The sequence below is a fragment of the Procambarus clarkii genome, chromosome 88, assembly GCF_040958095.1.
Source record: "Procambarus clarkii isolate CNS0578487 chromosome 88, FALCON_Pclarkii_2.0, whole genome shotgun sequence".
NCBI lineage: Eukaryota > Metazoa > Arthropoda > Malacostraca > Decapoda > Cambaridae > Procambarus > Procambarus clarkii.
The window spans coordinates 14995036-15012390 of NC_091237.1; positions in this window are offsets into that span (position 1 = coordinate 14995036).

The window sequence follows — 17355 nt, forward strand, 5'->3', positions numbered from 1 at the left end:
TATGGGACGAGGGGAGGAAAGAATGGTGCTTAACCACTTGTGGACGGTCGGGGATTGAACGTCGACCTGCATGAAGCGAGACCGTCGCTCTACCGTCCAGTCAAGTACGACTAGATAAGTGAAGGGGAGGTACGCCTGTATTCGTGGGAGACACGACAATTTACGTGGGAGATATGACAATATATATGTGGGAGATATGACTATATATATGTGGGAGATATGACAATATATATGTGGGAGATATGACTATATATATGTGGGAGATATGACACAATTTACGTGGGAGATGCGAACAAATTGTTCACAATTGTGTTAGATAGTTAGATTTAATCAGTTAGTGTCTGAAGTATTTATCTACGGTAAACTTTGACCTCTAGTGATAAACACACACACACATTAATGCAAATATTATTAATATTTGCATATTAATGAACACACACACACACACACACACACGCAAAATCATATTAATTACAGCTTCAAGTGTAGATATGATAGAGCCCAGTAGGCTCAGGAACCTGTACATTAGTTGATTGACAGTTGAGAGGCGGGACCAAAGAGCCAGAGCTCAACCCCCGCAAGCACAATTAAATGAGTAAAATTAAGTAAGGACACACATACACACACACACACACACACATACACACATGTTTCAGGAATCTGTACACCAGTAGATTCACGGTTGAGAGCCGGGACCAAAGAGCCAAAGCTCATCCCACGAAAATCATATTGCTTCGCCTGATATTCCCAATTTAGCAAAACAATACGTGGCTCCCAATGGTTAAGACTCAAATTAAAAAGTTTTCTCAATGGTAGATCAGATGACGGAGCTCAATTACCGCTTGCGAAGATACGACTGAGGGAAGTTTGGGAGGAGTCATCATCAGTCAGAAGTTGAAAACAAGTCTTGGGAGTTCTGACGCCATAATTGAGTACCTGGGACTTAATAATAGCTCAGTGGCAAGTTGTAGCTCAAGGCCGTACCTGAGTGGCTCTATCCCGCCAGTGATATACCGGCAAAATTTGGTGCCCGGAACTTTGTAGTAAATATGAGCCATCCCTCCCATCAGCCAGAGAATAATAATAATATTAATAATAATGGGAAAATTCGATAAGGAGCCGTGATTAGGATTCGAACCTATGAACCCCCGCATTCCCCCCCCCCCCGGTGGTACTACCCACTACGCAGGTTCGAATCCACATCACGGCTCCAACGGATTTCCTCATAGATACACCACGGTAGTGTAATTACGCTCTGTGTAATAATAATAATAAATATAATAATTATACTTGTAATAACTTGTAATGGATCAATAATTCTCTAATTTATATATATATATAAACACACAGTCAAATCCCGGATGAATGACGTCAATCATTATCAACATTCTGCCTCTTTAGAGCTAGGAAAACTTTTTGATGAAACTTTCAATTATACATTCAAGGCGGACATTGGTAATGACATGAAAAACTTCTGCTGTATGTGCTGAAATTAGTAATATTGTAAAAGGCAATTTCTGACAGAAAGAGACAGACAGACAGACAGACAGATAGACAGACAGACAGACGTACAGATAGAGCCAAAGAGAGATAGCAAAAAGGACATTTCAGACGTTTAGTAAAATCGTATTCCCGCTTCATATAACAATTAAACTGATCCACTGTAAACAAGGCGTTCCCTAAGGGGTGAAAAACTACCCACTCATCAATTCATTCGTTGATGAGTCTCGTATTCATAATCCGTTGATGAGTCTCGTATTCATAATCCGTTGATGAGTCTCGTATTCATAATCCGTTGATGAGTCTCGTATTCATAATCCGTTGATGAGTCTCGTATTCATAATCCGTTGATGAGTCGTATTCATGAACTGTTCGCTTTTTTACTTACTGATAAGCGAATTATTGCCAATGAATATTCTCTCTCTTTCTTGTCAACTCTACAGCTCAAGTGGACCAAAAAGTTATCGATATATTCTTTCTTTTGCTTTTCAAGTCTGATAAAAAAGTTTTATATACAGCTCAAGCTGAATTAAGACTTTAAATTGAATACAAAATGACACAGCTTTTGACCTTAAATTGAATACAAAATGACACAGCTTTCGACCTTAAATTGAATACAAAATGACACAGCATTCGATGGTAAATAAAACAGAGTCAAAGAGTAAATAAAGACTCGCGTTCGACCATCATAGACTAATTGTTCAACTTATCTTACAAATGATGTAACTAGTTCAACTAAGATATTACTACTAATTCCACTAATCTTTTTACCTAATGGATGATGGAATAGTGGTAGGAGGGAGAATTTCCCCTTTCTTTACTTAATAGGTGAGGGAGATAATTCGTTTGGGGGGTGAGTACCCATTACTTAATGGGTGGTGGAATAGCCGTGGCCAGGTGGGGGTGGGGGGGGGGAAGGGGGGGGGGGGATGTTTCCACCCATCATTAATTAATTCTCGACTGGCTTTTCTAAACAAAGGTGAGGGTTAATTTGAAAGGTTTCGAGATCAAATGCCTGTTTGTTAATCCATATGTTGTTGTAGTTGGAAGTAAAAATATTTTATTGGGGGATCGTAAATGCTTTATTGAGGATCACAAATGCTTATTGAGGATCATAAATGATTTATTGACAATCGTAAATGCTTTGTTGATGGTCGTAAATGCTTTATTGAGGGTCGTAAATGCTTATTGATGGTCGTAAATGCTTTATTGAGGGTCGTAAATGCTTATTGATGGTCGTAAATGCTTTATTGAGGGTCGTAAATGCTTATTGATGGTCGTAAATGCTTTATTGACAATCATAAATGCTTTATTGACAATCTTAAATGCTTTATTGAGGGTCGTAAATGCTTATTGAGGATCATAAATGATTTATTGATGATCGTAAATTCTTTATTGAGAGTCGTAAATGCTATATTATAGATTGTTTAAGTTCCATATAATTTCTCACAGGTACAAAACCTTATGTCCACTTAGCGTTAAGAGATGTTAAAATTCACTTTAACAAACACTGCTTAACTTAACGTCAAAGTAAAGAACTCCCGAATTAATAAAGTTTCCCCACTATCTCGTCCCTTTCTCAGTGCTCGTGGTCACTGGGTAAGGTATACAGTCTATAGAATGGTTATCTTGAGAGATGATTTCGGGGCTTAGTGTCCCCGCGGCCTGGTCCTCGACCAGGCCTCAACCCTCCAGGAAGCAGCCCGTGACAGCTGACTTAACTCCCGGGTACCTATTTACTGCTAGGTAACAGGGGCATCAGGGTGACAGAAACTCTGTCCATTGTTTCTTGCCGGCGCCCGGAATCGAACCCGGGCTGTTTGGAACAATACATTCTTCCCAGTGGGTGTAATATGCAAGTAGAGCTTCAATTGAACACTGAATGAACGATATCCTTCAATGTTGAATCATCGCTATCCTTTAACCACTTGGGCTGGACGGTAGAGCGACGGTCTCGCATCATGCAGGTCGGCGTTCAATCCCCCCGACCGTCCACAAGTGGTTGGGCATCATTTCTCCCCCCCCCCTCCCACCCGTCCCATCTTAAATCCATAGCCTGACCCCTCGGATGCGTTATATAGTCCAATTGGCTTGGCGATTTCTCCAAATCACCTGACCGGACTTGTTTGGACCCGTTGATGCTTGCTCCACGAGGCCCGAACCCTCAGGTCACGGGTTTAATAGTGTGGCATGAGCTGTCCGGTCGATAGGCAAGCATTCGTCTTTACTGGATAGCATTCCCCATCTCAAGACAGCATTCCCCATCACAAGACAGCATTCCCCATCACAAGACAGCATTCCCCATCACAGGACAGCATTCCCCATCACAGGACAGCATTCCCCATCACAGGACAGCATTCCCCATCACAGGACATCATTCCCCATCACAGGACAGCATTCCCCATCACAGGACAGCATTCCCCATCACAGGACATCATTCCCCATCACAGGACAGCATTCCCCATCACAAGACAGCATTCCCCATCACAAGACTGCATTCCCTATCACAGGACAGCATTCCCCATCTCAAGACAGCATTCCCCATCACAAGACATCATTCCCCATCACAGGACAGCATTCCCCATCTCAAGACAGCATTCCCCATCACAAGACATCATTCCCCATCACAGGACAGCATTCCCCATCTCAAGACAGCATTCCCCATCACAAGACATCATTCCCCATCACAGGACAGCATTCCCCATCTCAAGACATCATTCCCCATCTCAAGACATCATTCCCCATCACAGGACAGTATTCCCCATCTCAAGACAGCATTCCCCATCACAGGACAGCATTTCCCATCACAGGACAGCATTTCCCATCTCAAGACAGTATTCCCCATCTCAAGACAGCATTCTCCATCTCAAGACAGCATTCCTACTCAAAGAAAATCCGGAAACGCCACTCGGACATGCAAAGGGATCAGATAAAATTGTCTAGCTACAGCATATCGGTTGGTTAGACAAACGCTAAAATCGGCTAACCAACAAAGCATCCTTCCCTCTCCATACTACGCTGGAACCGACCAAATCCGTTAAGAACTCGACGTTTTATGCAAATTAATGCCATGCAATGTTGACGTTTTCTGAACCTCGGCCCCTCAACAGATTGCATTTCTTACGGAGTGGCAAATGTAATGCACGGCTGGCCTGAGCAACAAGTGTTGGTGAAGGCCTCTCTGGATATTGCACAGTTGCACCATCTGTCTTGGGAGAATGTAGGAGCCCAAAACAGGCAATATCTTACGCCTCCGCCCGGGAGAACGTGGGCGTCTTCTGAGAGGTCAACAGTCAACTAAAGATCTTTTTTATTGGGTGGTATTTGTGTAGTGCTGTCTGCCCCCCTTGGTTGGTAATCTGTTTATCTGTTTATCTGTTTATCTGTTTATCTCTCTCTCTCTCTCTCTCTCTCTCTCTCTCTCTCTCTCTCTCTCTCTCTCTCTCTCTCTCTCTCTCTCTCTCTCTCTCTCTCTCTCTCTCTCTCTCCACCCCAGTACACCTCAAGGTGATTCAATAAACTCCCAGGTACAGCAACACCCCCCCCCCCCCCACACACAGGTGAAGCAACACCCCCCCCCCCTCCACAGGTGAAGCAACGCCCCCCCCCCCTCCACAGGTGAAGCAACACCCCCCCCCGAGGTGAAACAACAACCCCCCCCCTCCACAGGTGAAGCAACACCCCCCCCCCCCACAGGTGAAGCAACAACCCCCCCCCTCCACAGGTGAAGCAACACACAGGTACAGGTGTTGAACCTGTGCCAAGTCTGGTCTCAGCGCTGACTTATGGGCTCCAAGATTACCACATTTGTCCCATTCCTCCCTTGAAAAATAGGAAAAATAGCATTTAATTTTATCCTCTCTCTCCTTCATCTTGTCTGTCTGTCTGTCTGTCTGTCTGTCTGTCTGTCTGTCTGTCTGTCTGTCTGTCTGTCTGTCTGTCTGTCTGTCTGTCTGTGTTCATAACTAATGTACTTCAGGTTTGACGCTTTTGGCCTCTGCATCACAATTCCGTTATATATCGTTATATTCCGATATATTGAAGCCTCCTGGGATATAATGGCGTCGTTTGGTTATGCTAGTTGTGTGCGCCACACCACAGGGTGTGACGCGGTCACAGAGGGTGTGTAGGTCACACCCTGGCCACTACACAGGGTGTGGCGTGGTCACAGAGATACACTACACGTTCTGAAGGCCACACCATCGCTACAAGCTCCTACAAAGATACAGCTAAGCTCTACAGGTACTAAGCTGCTAAGCTGAACAGGCACATATAGCTTTGTTCGTTCCTCAAGCTTCACCAAGCTTACCCTAAGCTTTGACAATGAAAATCTCTTGACTACTCTGAACGTGGGATCGAATATGTGGAAAATATAATGTTACTTTGTTCTCTCTTAAGAAAACCCAACAGTAGATGTGTCATTATATCTTCGAATAACTTCGAATAAATTGATCTTCGAACACAGTCTTTCGCTGTGTTCGAAGTTCATCAACTCGTTACGGGAAGAAATTGATAGTTATTATGGAAAAAAAGGTGTCCGATAAATTAAGATGGACAAATAGCACCAGGAGGTCTTGTGAAGCCAAGGAACCGGATATAAGCCGGCGGGGAAGGAATGATATCCGGCCACTTTGATCCATCGAGGGGGAGGGAATCGAACGCCGAATATCCACGGAAACAAAGTCGATCCTGTGTACCTACCAACCATTCCAAGTGGCTAGTCGCCATGACGCTGAAAAAGACCATTTAGCATTTATGTTTATTTACAGCACTAATATAGTCTTCTCCAAATAAATTAAATTACATTAGCGTGTGTTAAACTTTATAAACATGTTTGTGTGTGTTAGTCAGAGGGTTGTAAAAGTAAATTATATGGCCACAGATATATAATTATAAATTATATGGCCACAGATATATAATTATAAATTATATGGCCACTGTAGCCGCTCTGAATATATGGATAATCTCGGCAATAAATCCTCAAATGAAGCCATGACCACAAATCTACTTCATTCATGGTTCGTAGCCGTTAACGAAGGTTTAACGACACGGTAGTTAGGTTTTAGTACATAGTTACTTCTTAGCTACACGTCTAAACGTTTTAAGACGGCCAGATAAGATGCGTCTTAGCTACTGACCATTGAGGGCATAAATAATTGTATTTGTCTTCCGTATCGATATCTTGTCGTTATCAGCGATTGAGAATGTGATATATTTCATTACATAAACCCGGCTAGAGTATCATATACACCGATTATAACATCGTATGAACCGATAACAACATCTAATAAATCAGTTCAATTATATTATCCGGGTTATACATCATATAAACCTATTAAAACATATAAACCGATTAAAACATCATATAAACCGATTAAAACATATAAACCGATTAAAAGCATCATATAAACCGATTAAAACATCATATAAACCGATTAAAACATATAAACCGATTAAAACATCATATAAACCGATTAAAACATATAAACCGATTAAAAGCATCATATAAACCAATTAAAACATCATATAAACCGATTAAAACATCATATAAACCTATTATAACATCATATAAACCTATTAAAACATCATATAAACCTATTATAACATCATATAAACCGATTAAAACATCATATAAACCGATTAAACGCATCATATAAACCGATTAAAACATCATATAAACCGATTAAAACATCATATAAACCGATTAAACGCATCATATAAACCAATTATAACATCATATAAACCGATTAAAACATCATATAAACCGATTAAACGCATCATATAAACCAATTAAAACATCATATAAACCGATTAAAACATCATATAAACCGATTAAAACATCATACAAACCGATTAAAACATCATATAAACCTATTATAACATCATACAAACCGATTAAAACATCATATAAACCAATTAAAAGCATCATATAAACCGATTAAAACATCATATAAACCTATTAAAACATCATATAAACCTATTATAACATCATATAAACCTATTAAAACATCATATAAACCTATTATAACATCATATAAACCTATTATAACATCATATAAACTGGGGTGATATATCAAGAATTGGGTGAAATATCATAGAAAACCGGTTACAACTTCCTGAATCACTCACAAGCTCTTTAAACATATTATTTATGCATAGTTACTCACTCTCTGTCTCTTTGGGACTCTTGCTGAAATATCATTCCTAGAATTCGTAATATTATTTCCAAAGCCAACTTTATTTTTCCAGTTTGTGTTTGTTTGTGTGTGAGCTCGTAGTTATTTAATGAGTTATTCGTGTTAGAGAGTTTTTGTTTACCTGAACTTTGGAATGAGTTGTGTGTTTTTTTGTTAACTTTATTTAGCTTGAATGAAATTGGGGATTTGCTTTGTTCTTTCTGGATTAATTGATTTTCTTCAATCTGTATTAAGTTGCTGTGCTCTTCTTGAATGAATTAATTAGCTGCGTCTCTCTCTCTCTTAATTAGCTGGTTAATTTGCTGCTAAATTGTTGTGTGAAGAAATAACTAAATGTGTGATTAAAGTATTGGAATAAACCCGAGATTTAAAGGCGTACAGATGATCATAAAAACATGCAAATAACATCTTAGTGTGTATCAGAAATGTCAGAAATTTGCACCTTTAAGAGAGAATATTTGTTGTCAGTTTGCCTGTCTGTCTGTCTGTCTATCTGACTGTCTGTCTGTCTGACTGTCTGTCTGTCTGTCTGTCTGTCTGTCTGTCTGTCTGTCTGTCTGTCTGTCTGTCTGACTGTCTGTCTGTCTGACTATCTGACTGTCTGTCTGTCTATCTGTCTGTCTGTCTGACTGTCTGTCTGTCTGACTATCTGACTGTCTGTCTGACTATCTGACTGTCTGTCTGACTATCTGTCTGTCTGACTGTCTGTCTGTCTGTCTGTCTGTCTGTCTGTCTGTCTGTCTGTCTGTCTGTCTGTCTGTCTGTCTGTGTCTGTCTGTCTGACTGACTGTCTGCCTATCTGTCTGTCTGTCTGTCTGTCTGTCTGTCTGTCTGTCTGTCTGTCTGTCTGTCTGTCTGTCTGTCTGTCTGTCTGTCCAAAGTTAAAGATCAGACACTTTGTGGGGTTAGCTTCACCCAAATTTTGCAGGATAATGGTCTGAGGTATGGAGCGGACATAGGGTAATCAGAGTAGACCTCAGTTAAGTACTTGCAGAAATATTAGCGACTATACAGACCCCCCTCCCCCCCTCCTCCTCCTCCCCCGCCCCATGCAATTTTCATAGAGTCAGGTTGAATGACACGGTGTTATTTCCATGGAGTTTTTAAGCTACCGTAGTAATGTATTTTCTGGGCGACCCATACAGGTGCTTCAGCGCTTCTTAATAATATATTTTCTGAGAGAAGGGGGAGAGGGGGGGAGCGGGGGGGTGGAAGGGGGAAGAGATGGAAGGGGGAAGAGATGGAAGGGGGAAGAGTGGGAAGGGGGAAGAGTGGGAAGAAAAGGAGAAAGTGGGTAGAAACGAACAGGGGGAAAAGGAAAATAAAACAGAATCTGAGAAACCCATACAGAAAACGGGAAGTGTCTTATTTACATTTCATTAGTAAGTAAATAAGGAAGAGAAGAGTCACTGATTTACCGTGACTCTTATCTCACCCCTTATTTTTTTTTAGAATAAGATGTCATTGACAGGATTTACCGGCAGTACATAATATGGGAAACATAAGCACGCTATCCACCTCGGTAGACAAAACCCATTTATCAACATTAGGATTTGTCTAGCCTTCAACACAACCTCCTTACGAAACCTGTGCATCTTTCACTGATCACGGCGGCTTTGTTTACGTTTGTTAAGACATTTATGAACTCCGAAGAACTACCAGGTTGTTTTATGACTACTATAACCATGGGTTGGGAAATTTCTGAACCTCGTAAACTGTTTATTAATAAATTTAAATGAAGCTGTCATGATTAAGGAAAGATGTAAAGGTTTCGCATGGAGGTTGGCAAATGGTTGATGAAGTCAGGGTTAGTTCCATTAGAGAGAAGCGCAGGAAAACTTCCATCAACCACTAATTGGAAATGTTGGGATCAAAAAGAACAGCCAAACGCAGCAAGCACATCTAGGTAAGTATTGACACACACACACACACACACACACACACACACACACACACACACACACACACACACACACACACACACACACACACACACACACACACACAGGAGGGGGCCTGGTAGCCTGGTAAATAGAGGGCAGGAATCGTAATTCTGTGGCGCGGGTTCGATTCCCGCACCAGGCAGAAACAAATGGGCAAAGTTTCTTTCACCCTGAATGTCCCTGTTACCTAGCAGTAAATAGGTACCTGGGTATTAGTCAGCTGTCACGGGCTGCTTCCTGGGGTGTGTGTGTGTGTATGTGTGGAAAAAAAGTAGTTAGTAAACAGTTGATTGACAGTTGAGAGGCGGGCCGAAAGAGCAAAGCTCAACCCCTGCAAACACAACTAGGTGAATACAACTAGGTGAATACACACACACACAGACTCTGGAAGACAGAAGAGTTAGAGGGACATGATCACCATAGACAAGATTCTCAAGGGAATTGATAGGGTAGATAAAGACAGATTAATTAACACCAGGGGCACACGCACTAGGTAACACAGGTGGGAATTGAGTACCTAAATGAGCCATATAGACATTAGAAAGAATTTGTTCAGTGTCAGAGTAGTTGACAAATAGATTGCTTTAGAAAGTGATGTGGTGGAGGCTGACCCCCCCCTACACAGTTTCAAATGCAGATATGATAGAGCCCAGTAGGCTCAGGAACCTGTACGGGGCCAAAGAGCCAGAGCTCAACCCCCGCAAGCACAACTAGGCCTGTACAACTAGGTGAGTACACACACATATACACAAACACATATATACACACAAATCTCTTTTTCCTGACATCTGGTGTCTTGATTCCCCTCACCCACGGAATTTACCTCGTCAAAATGTATTCATTCTTCGATAGAAAAAAATATATTTTTCTGTTCCGATCATAACACGTGACAAGTTAAGGCTGCTGGGCTGTTCCAGCCTAAGAGGGAAACGCTGCTGAAGGAAATATGAAAGCAGGACACACACACACACACACACACACACACACACACACACACACACACACACACACACACACACACACACACACACACACACACACACACAGGGGTGAGGTCTCAGATTGGCGAGACGTTACGAGTGGAGTACCGCAGGGGTCAGTCCTTGGACCTATACTGTTTCTGATATATGTAAATGATCTTCCAGAGGGTATAGAATCGTTTCTCTCAATGTTTGCCGATGATGCAAAAATTATGAGGAGGATTGAAACTGAGGACGATAGTAGGAGGATACAAGATGACCTAGACAGACTGAGTGAATGGTCCAACAAATGGCTGTTGAAGTTCAACCCGAGTAAATGCAAAGTAATGAAACTAGGTGGTGGAAATAGGAGGCCAAACACAGGATACAGAATAGGAGATGAAGTACTTAATGAAACGAACAGAGAGAAAGATCTAGGAGTTGATATCACACCAAACCTGTCTCCTGAAGCCCACATAAAAAGAATAACGTCTGCGGCATATGCGAGGCTGGCTAACATCAGAACAGCGTTCAGGAACCTGTGTAAGGAATCATTCAGAATCTTGTACACCACAAATGTAAGACCAATCCTGGAGTATGCGGCCCCAGCATGGAGCCCGTACCTTGTCAAGCACCAGACGAAGCTGGAAAAAGTCCAAAGGTATGCTACTAGACTAGTCCCAGAACTAAGAGGCATGAGTTACGAGGAAAGGCTGCGGGAAATGCACCTTACGACACTGGAAGACAGAAGAGTGAGGGGAGACATGATCACAACCTACAAAATCCTCAGAGGAATCGACCGGGTAAACAAGGATAAACTATTCAACACTGGTGGGACGCGAACAAGGGGACACAGGTGGAAACTGAGTACCCACATGAGCCACAGAGACGTTAGAAGGAACTTTTTCAGTGTCAGAGTAGTTAACAGATGGAATGCATTAGGCAGTGATGTGGTGGAGGCTGACTCCATACACAGTTTCAAGTGTAGATATGATAGAGCCCAGTAGGCTCAGGAATCTGTACACCAGTTGATTGACAGTTGAGAGGCGGGACCAAAGAGCCAAAGCTCAACCCCCGCAAGCACAAATAGGTGAGTACACACACACTCGTTAATCTCGCTATATGACAAAGAGTGCTGGGAAGACGGGACACCACGAGCGTAGCTCTCATCCTGTAACTACACTTAGGTAATTACACTTAGGTAATTACACACACACACACACACACACACACACACACACACACACACACACACACACACACACACACACACACACACACACACACACACACGACTTAGGAAATAAGAGTGTAAATAAGAGCACTGGAGACAAAAGCATGTGCAGGAGAGCCTTTGAGACAGCATATAAACCGAAAAGCACTCGAGGCCGTGTATATGACTAAGAGGCACTCGAGAGTGAATATAATGAAGAGCACTCACAAGAGTCTAAGTCCCTGACTCTAAAGCAACTTTGGAATATAAAAACATGCACTCACCAAACACACACCGAAACTACGACGTTGGTACAACGTTCGAACAAGTGTTAACACATCCTAACCAAATATAACAACCAATATAGCAAGTTGTAACAACGTTCTAATACGTCATAAACACGTTAAGCCAAGATGTAACAACTTTATTACAAGTTGTAACAAGCGGAAAATTGAGACAGTTTCGGTTTGTTTCCAGGGCGAAACCTTTGGAAAATATTCCCAGTAGCAACCTTGGAACAGTGGTCTACGTTCTCGACTCATGATGTGAGGTCCCGGGTTCCATCCCTGAAATGACTGGGCATTTTTCCTTTCACCTAATGCTTCGATTCACTCAACAGTAAACCAGGGATTTCGGCAACGGCTGTGGATAGCATCTGGGGCAGATCTTGTATACTGACAGGTTTTCTATCGGTATATAATTTTGATCACTTTTGGGAAAGATTCACACTAGCATCTATAACATAGACGCCTTGAGGGTTCCCTTCTATGCCACTTCCTCACAATCTACCTAAAACATTTAAAAAAAAAGATTAAGATACTTTTCCACTGGTGTATCTACCATCTACTGCCACATCTACACTGTCATCTACTGCCACTAATCCTACTTCCCACTTGACTCAGCGCCAAGCCATTACGACTCTATATCACTGGGAAGGGATAAGGATGTGGGATGAGACGGGGGGGAAGGGAAAGGAATAGTGCCCAATCACTTGCGGACCGGCGGGGATTGAACGCCGACCTGCATGAAGTGAGACCGTCGTTCTACCGTCCACCCCAAGTGGCTGAAAAACATGGAGCGTTTTGGGATTTTTGTGCGTTCCGTCTCCCCATTTCCCCCCCTGTGCTCTGAGGCTGTCCGGCCAGCTAACCGACGGAGCCCCAGGACCAGAGAATATGCATGAGCTTCTCTTGGAGGCCGAGGGAGAGTTTTTCCGACCTGTGTTTTTGGACCCAAACGATGACTGACTCGGGTCCTAAATCCAGTCAGGCCATTTGGGCCATGTTTATTTTTTAGTAGTATTAGTTTTCGTGCTTTTTATTTATTATTATTTTATTTATTTATTTATGGTTTTGTCAGCGTGGTGTACCATTGTGTAATATTATTGTCTAATGTTTTATTTTTTTGAATAATTGTTACCTAATGTACTTACTACTACTACATTACTACTACTACTACTACTAATACTACTACTACTACTACTACTACTACTACTACTACTACTACTACTACTACTACTACTACTAAGCCATTGAAGGAATCTCGACGTCTTATTTGACCTTCCACAGGAAGACGAGAGATTTCTTGGGTGCTTCTGTAAGCAAATCGCAGATTCAGAAAGCTCCCAGAGTTGGAGGAACTGGTACTTTGGGTACAGGTTCGGGCCCCGGGTCAAGGGGGTTTCCTGAAGGGTCATGGATCCTGACCTTTGATGAATTCGAGTGTCCACAAAGGGATCACCATAGCCCGTGCTACGTGGAATTTTTTGTTCCAGGTAGCGAAAAACAACAGGAGACCTCCAGATACAAAAAAACAGTCAATTCCTGTGGGTAGGACGTGTATAATGGAGTTGTAGAAGTTTTAATGAACACCTTCAGTCTGGTCACTCGTTAATGATTCAGACTTGAGAAGAGTTCAAGTGGTGGTGATGGTGGTTTGGTTGGTTGGTAGGTGGTGAGAGGTTGGAGGTGCGTGTGGCTGGTGGTGGTTGCTGGATGGTGGTTAGTGGTGGTAGGTTGTGGTGAAGGATGATAGCAGTTTTGGTGGTAGTGGGCAGTGGTTGACATGGTGGTGGTGGTGGTGATGGTGGTAACGCACAGATAGTGGTAGGAATGACTGTGGTGGTGATTGTGGTGGTAATGACAGAGATGATTGTGGTGGTAATGGTAGTAGTCAAGTTGTGGCCATATATATATGTACCGTGTACCCGTGTACCCTTGTACCCTTTTACCGCTGTCCAACAGTTCCTAACGACCCAGCAGTCTGTAATGACCCATGATTTATAAGTCTCATGCACTTATGAGACTCCACCATATGATATTCTCCACCACATGGAGAATCATGCACTTATAGAACCACTCCCACTCATGGACTTATCCAAAAGGCACTTATCCACTTATCCATGATCATTACGACAAAATTCGTCTCTCTATGAGACGTGCTAACGTAATCCTCATATGAACAAATCCACAAGGGCCGTGATGAGGATTCGAACCTGCGTCCGGGAGCATCCCAGACACTAGCTTAATCGACAAGGCAGTGTCTGGGATGCTCCCAGACGCAGGTTCGAATCCTCGTCATAAGTTCAGTAGAACTTCGGTTTCAACTCTTTTAACCCTGTCGTAGCTCAGTCGATTAAGGCAGTGTCTGGGATGCTCCCGGATGCAGGTTCGAATCCTCGTCACGGCCCATGTGGATTTGTTCATTTGATGCATCACGTTAGTGTGATCTCTGTGTGTGTGATGATCCTCAGATCTGAAGCTTTTCTCGTGTTCTAAATAAAGATGATATTTTCTAACCCAATTTCCATTGCTCTTATTAAGCTGGAGTGTAGAGCGACGGTAGAGCTTCATGCAGGTCGGCGTTCAATCCCCGACTGTCCACAAGTGGTTGGGCACCATTCCTTCCCCCTCGTCCCATCCCAAAGCCTTATCCTGACCCCTTCCCAGTGCTATATAGTCGTAATGGCTTGGCGCTTTCCCCCGTGATAGTTCCCTTCTCCTAGTTCGACAGTCACCCATGACGAATAATACCCATCCCTCCCTCCCTCCCACTACCTATTCCCTCTCCCATAAACCCCTTCCCTCCCTCGCCCATTCCTCACCTAACACCATTGCTTCCCCATTCACGAGCGCTCCGCTAATGGACCCAGAGAGCTACAGAGGAAGCAAGAGAGACAAAGGCGCCATTAGTCGCCCCCTGGTAAGGTGTGGAGCTGCTCTAGTGTCGAAACGACCAGTCGTTTCGTTATTATCCACCTTTCCTGAACGACAGGCAGTGTTGTTGTTGTTAAAGATTCGCTACTTGGAACAAAAAGTTCCAAATAGCACGGGCTATGGTGAGCCCGTAGTGCCCTAACGACAGGCAGCCGGGGTCACTAACAGGAAAATACCTTTAAGCCAAGATGAAAACACACAAAAAAAATTGAGACGATACTAAAAGTTTTCCTTTTTTTTGACAACAAACTTGGAGGGTTGGGTGTTAAATGTCTCTTTTTTTTTTAAAAAAAGATGTCTCAAAAAAACGCCAAATGTTTTATTTGGCATTTAAATAATGTTTTACGAAGCGTAAACTAAGTCGACTTTCATACTAAGGAAGGGTTGAGGGCCACACGGCTGACTTCACCACAAATCGGACACGACAAGGCTCTTCTCATCGCAACCTTTAAAATACTGAAGAAATTGGAAGGTGTTGATCCAGGCCACTTCTTTAACAGTTTTATATATATATATATATATATATATATATATATATATATATATATATATATATATATATATATATATATATATATATATTTATATATATATATATATTTATATATATATATATTTATATATATACTGGGTCCAGTTGGCCAGTTTTCCATCCATCCTCACACACATAAACATTATCAGTTACATCTAATGTGCACATCTTATAATGTACTTTAGGTACATTATAAGGCACCTTATAATGATGGTGTCAGCTACTTACAAAAAACATTCATTACAGTACTCTATATTAGCATAAATTATCATTGATATCAGGTCTTTTATTAATACATTAAATATTTAAATATTGTGATATCACAGATCATAGAAGAGCTGATGTTTATGACTATTATTAGTCTTCATATTACACAGTCTATTCATAAGCTCATTTGTTTTCATCTATCTACTAGAAGCGAAATATGGACACAGTGCAATAATTTAACAAATTTTATTATTTGTAATAAAATTGTTTGCCATATCCTGCCACTCATTTCGTTACCAATGATAAAATATTTGTAATCCTTTGTGTGTCGATATTTCAAGAGAAATCTTCCATGAGGTAATTTATTGAAAGGCTTTTGAAGATAAAGATATATTAACCAAACTGCTCTAACAGCCTTGCTCAGGCCCCAATTCTCACTCATGTGTGTAACTAACTATTCCTGCCTTGGGGGACTTGACAAGAATTATTCACAATAGTTTAAAAAAAGTTTTTTTTTTACTTCATGTAATATTCTTGAGTAGAGTTTTCAGGGCCGAGGAATTTATATGTCTTGGTTTTATTTAGTATTTTGAATTCCATGGAGTTCAAAAATTGTAATAGTTTGATGGAGATTTCAGCATTTTCTACCACAGGTTCTGGAAATGGAATACCATTTAAAGTTTTTTTATGGGAAATACTTGAAGCAAACAATGTATTACTTTTTTGTATTTTTTTTTGGCTGTATCTGCTTCCAACATAACTAGGAATCCATTTTTTTTTGTATTCACAGAACCAATTGACTGAGAGAGAATTGTTTTTCTTCCCAAACAAAAAAAATACAATTCTTTTTTTCTGTCGTTTGCTCGTTTAATCAATGTAGTTTTCATAGATATATTTACAATGTAGTTTTCATAGATATATTTACAATGTAGTTTTCATAGATATATTTACAATGTAGTTTTCATAGATATATTTACAATGTAGTTTTCATAGATATATTTACAATGTAGTTTTTATAGATATATTTACAATGTAGTTTTCATAGATATATTTACAATGTAGTTTTCATAGATATATTTACAATGTAGTTTTCATAGATATATTTACAATGTAGTTTTCATAGATATATTTACAATGTAGTTTTCATAGATATATTTACAATGTAGTTTTCATAGATATATTTACAATGACAAATGAGGATGTCTAACTTTTCTAGTTCATTGTGCTTATTATTGTTCCGTTTCAATCTTGTTCTATTACAGTGTTATATATCACTGTTCACTCGAGAGCCGGTGGCTGAGCGGACAGAACACTGGACGCGTGATCCTGTGGTCCCGGGTTCGATCCCAGGCGCCGGCGAGAAACGATGGGCAGAGTTTCTTACACCCTGATGCCCCTTTTACCTAGCAGTAAATAGGTAACTGGGAGTTAGTCAGCTGTCACGGGCTGTTTCCTGGGGGTGGAGGCCTGGTCGAGGACCGGGCCGCGGGGACACTAAAGCCCCGACGGGCAGAATTTCTTTCACCCTGATGCCCCTGTTACCTAGCAGTAAATAGGTAACTGGGAGTTAGTCAGTTGTCACGCGCTGT